Source organism: Vombatus ursinus, unplaced genomic scaffold (genome assembly GCF_900497805.2).
Source record: "Vombatus ursinus unplaced genomic scaffold, bare-nosed wombat genome assembly UNPS02014459.1, whole genome shotgun sequence".
Classification (NCBI taxonomy): domain Eukaryota; kingdom Metazoa; phylum Chordata; class Mammalia; order Diprotodontia; family Vombatidae; genus Vombatus; species Vombatus ursinus.
The window spans coordinates 37562-42138 of record NW_020954237.1 but is presented as its reverse complement, the minus strand read 5'-3'; the positions used below and the strand labels follow the sequence as shown (position 1 = coordinate 42138).

General features: G+C 41.0%; 1 pseudogene; it reads right to left on the bottom strand.

Moving 5' to 3' along the window:
* Nucleotides 1–1075: 1075 nt before the first annotated feature.
* On the bottom strand, nucleotides 1076–1651 carry LOC114042439 (annotated as a pseudogene).
* Between the last annotated feature and the right edge of the window lie 2926 nt (nucleotides 1652–4577).

The following is a 4577-nucleotide window of genomic DNA, read 5'->3' as shown; positions in this document are numbered from 1 at the left end:
CCAAAGACTGGAAGGCTCCACTCCCCCACCTTTAGAAAAGAATTGTGGTTTGTGAAAATAGTATGTTCACACCATTGATGAATTGCAGAGGTAGTCAAAGGCATTTAAGGCTTATGAGAATGGCAGGGAGAAATTTCACTTTAAAAATCAGTAAATAAGAGATCCAACTTATTCTCTTATGTAAGGCAGGCCTTTTGATCTAAGATCAGGCCCAGGGTTTCTAACTGACAGAAGGTACAGATGCCCCGGAAGGTCTGGGCGCAAAAATCTGCCATTAAGAATAGGTCTACAAACAAGAGAAAAGGAAAATTGGCTTGACTGATAAGCATTTGTAAGAGTTCAAATCAAGTCCAATACCCCTTTCAAATTGCAGCTTAGTGAGTCTCCCTGGCTTTTGTGGGAAAGAGGTCAAAAAGCTTCATAGGATGTCTGCAGAACAATGCATCATGGAGGCAAACTTAAAAGGACACAAACAGATTTAACACTTGTTTTCTCAGATATTAGTAGTGCCCCAGAAAAAGTAAAGGTCCTGTATCATCACTCTATAATGTAAGGACTCTGTGAGCTAAATGATCTATTACCCTCCTGAAACACAAGTTGTATCCCTTTACCAGACAAGGGAGGGGGAGCATTCCTCTGGCAGCTGTCCAACACATCATTCACATGGGTTTTTAGTCCCCTAGTGACACTGTCAATGGCTACTGCTGTAGGACTGTCCCTATATGTACATTTGCCTACCAGAACACAGATGTTCCTAGTACCCATGAAGATCCTACTCTTTCCATCAAAGACTCTCTCATATTTGGAAATAATTCTTGGATGCAAACTTGGGGAATTCCTTATTGCTCTCACAAGATTCGTTTTCTCTATTCCCTGAAAGGCTCTGTGGCCCCTGGTCCTGTGTAGCCCTAGCCATTTCTAGAAGACAAATTTGAGCAACGAGTTACATGAAAATCTTCACACATTAATCATCAACCTCTCCCCTCCCCAACCCAATTTGTACTAATTAGAAACTATAAACCTCGACACCCTAACGGAAGAGTTTCTAGTCTGAAGATGCTGGTATTAGTTTCCTTTAGTAGAAAGAGATGCTGCATTTGCCACCTGGTAGGTTGAGCACTTCGTTGTGTGAGCGAGGCCTGGGGCCCAGCCTGGGTTCATGGTTGTCCATCTTGAGTTTAGACTCAGTTTCCTTGGCTCGTTCCTCCTTTCCTTTGTCACATTTCTCATCATGTTCTTCTCTTGAAGACTGTGTATTCTCTGTAGCTCTGACTTGCAATTTTGTGTCCTCACCTTCACATAAGACAATATGATACTTGGTCTTGTTTGGGTGTGCTAAGGGCGCAGGATTGGTGACTGGAGACCCAAAGACGTCACTGGTCTTCCCACCAGGGGCATTCAAAAGATATCAGGCCTGCACAGGAATAGGCTCTCCAAAGATACCACTTCCTTTGCCTCCTGGAGAATTTGACCTTTTGGGTGTATTCCGAGGTTCCTCAGATGCTCCAAAGATATTAGATGCCATTCTATGTGGTCTCCTTGAGGGAATAACTTCTTCTGGAGGTCTGAAGAGATTGCTTGAGTCTCCTCCAGGGGGTTTCATTACCCTGGAGTTTGGCTTGCCACCCTCATTCTCCCGCCCCAGGAACATGTCAGCAGTGGCTACAGCAGCAGCAGCAGCGGCAGTAGTGGCAGTGGCGCTCCTCTCATGCTGCCAGTTTTGCTGAATTGTAATCCTAGGTTGTAATCCTAGTTACTTTGCCCTCTGGAATATCATATTCCAAGCATCCTGATCCTTTAATGTAGCAGCTGCTAAATCTTGTGTTATCCTCACTGTGGTTCCACGGTACTTAAATTGTTTCTTTCCAGCTGCTTGCAATATTTTCTCCTTGATCTGGGAGCGCTGGAATTTGGCTATAATATTTCTAGGAGTTTCCATTTTGCGATCTCTTTCAGAAGGTGACTGTTGTATTCTTTCCATTTCTCTTTTACCCTCTGGTTCTAGAATATTAGGACAGTTTTCCTTGCCATCCAGGGCTGTGACCCAGATCCGAGTCACAGTAAAATAACAGAGTCCTGAACCCAGTGCTAACAAAGAGACCCTTGTAATCTCCTTCTGACCAGTTGTTCGATCCCCTTACCATCTGTGGACTGAGAGCTCCGGGTGTAATAGCCACTAAGTAAATGTTTATTGAATAACTGACCCACTTGCTCCAAATGAAAGTCCTTCAAATAATTGAAGATATCCATCACACTCTTTTGTTCTCTAAGGCCAAATATTCCCAAATCCTACAACCAACATTTATATGGCATGGTCTCCCATCCTTTTAACACTCTGGCTGCTTGTTCTGCTTACACCCCAGCTTGTCCATGTCTTTCCCATAATGTGAATCCCCAAAGTGAAAACAGTTAGCATGTATTGTTTGTGAAGGTCATAGTACCAGAAAAATATTACTTCTTTTAGATCAGACACTATGCATAACTTAATACACCCTAGGACAGCAGAATCTTAGATGAAGAATTGAATCATTCTTCCCTTCTGTGATTGTGCCTTGAGGAACCCTGTTACCAAAAAGCTTTTAATGCAAGGATTATTCTTCCTATCCCAAAAACCCGTCAGAGGTTCTTAATTGCCTCTTGGATTAAATTTAGACTCACCTTGGTAGTTAAAAATCATTCTAATCTGGCTCTAACATACCTTCAGCCTTATTTTATCTGAAATTCTAACCTATATTCTAATCCTGATTTCAGCCTAATTTGTCTTAATCACATGCGATCTACATTTGAACCAAATGATAATACTATTTTTCTGATGTTCCATCTCCCATCTGCATGCTTCTGCACAATCCCTCCCCTATGCCTGGAACGCACTCCCATCTCATTTGGGCCTCTTAGAATCTTTCTCCTTATTGAAGACACAAATTATGTTCCAAGTCCTCTGAATACTTTTCTAATCCTTATAGTTGTTAATGTCTTCTCTCTTCTCAAATTACCTGTATGTACATTTTTCTTTTTTTCCCCTTTTTTCTTTTCTTTTCTTTTTTTTTTTTTTTGGTGAGGCAATTGGGGTTAGGTGACTTGCCCAGGGTCACACAGCTAGTAAGTGTTGAGTATTTGGTCTGAGGCTGAATTTGAACTCAGGTCCTCCTGACTTCAGGGCCAGTGCTCTATCCACTGTGCCATCTATGTGCCCCAGTATGTGCATTTTTCAAAGCACACTATGTATTCTTATCAGCAAAATGCTTCACACTTGAGAAAAGGACACGGGCATGATTTAATCACCAATATGAGGAATATGGGGAAGATGAGACAAAGGATTTCCAGGATTAGACAGAGGATGATAGAGTTGACCTAAACAATTCTCTGACAGAACTAATGTTATTTAAAATCTTGATTTGTAAGTTTATTCCATCTAAATGTGGAGCTTTGCTGGACGCTCTGACCCTCAGAATGCAGCAAACAATGTATAAACGAACATTGAGTGCCTATAATGCTCTCAGCCTTGGCCTCCAAGTTGTAGGGCTTTTTGTGTGATCTTATTTCAATCATTTTACCACTCTAATCCTCAATTTCCTTATCTGGAAAAGGAGTGGGTTGACATCTTAAGCCATAAAGTACAAAAAATTTGAATTGAAATTTATTCCTGACCTCAATCTATCTTTCCAACCTTATTATCATCTCCCCGTCATGCACTGTATGAGCCATTCCTTTTGACTGTTCGTCACTTAGAATATTTGTTTTCCATCTCCACGCTTTTGCACTGGCTCTTTCTCATGCCTACAATATACCTTCTCCCCATCTCTTAGAATCTTTATTTTCCTTTAAAGTCTGGCTCATGCATGGCCTGCTATATGAACCTTTTCTTATGCCCCCTCCCCAATTTCTTCCCCATAAAAATCGCCATCTATCTAGTTTGTCTATCTAGTTTTGCCTGGTGTATAGTAGGAACTTCACAAATACTTGTTTAATGACTTATGATATAAATTGGAAAATACTTATCTTAAGAAAGAAAAAATAGAATATTCTTTTTATCACCATTGCGGAAAGGAAAAAAAAATTCTTGTCTGCTCAGCAAATAAAAGAAATTATAGAAAACAAAATAGATTTGATTTTATAAGACTAGACTCACTAGTATGGCTAGAAAAACTGAGGGATCATGAGCTATCTCAAGAAACCCTGCTGAGGGACAAGGAGAAAGGGGGCTGGGGGAGAATGGATGTAAGGCTACCTGGCTTCAGGAAGAATTGGGCCAAGATAGCACTTAGAGCTCTAGCCCATTTCTTTATATGGGAGAAGGCCATACTGTAGAGAAGTTCTCATTACTAGGGGACTTTTATTAAGAGACTCTGTGGGACTGATGCTCACTCCTTCCATAATTATTATTTTCTTTCTTTTCTTTAAGTTTTTTTCCAGGAGCATTGGGAACTGTGTGCTTACATTCTGGATGTTGGTCCCCACTGGGTCCTACACCGCCTTGCTGGCTTAAGTTACCTGGTTGGGGAAATCCTTTAAATAAAGGCATTCCTACTCCATAACAGACAATAACAGTAAAGTGAGACTGGGAACAGAATAGTAAC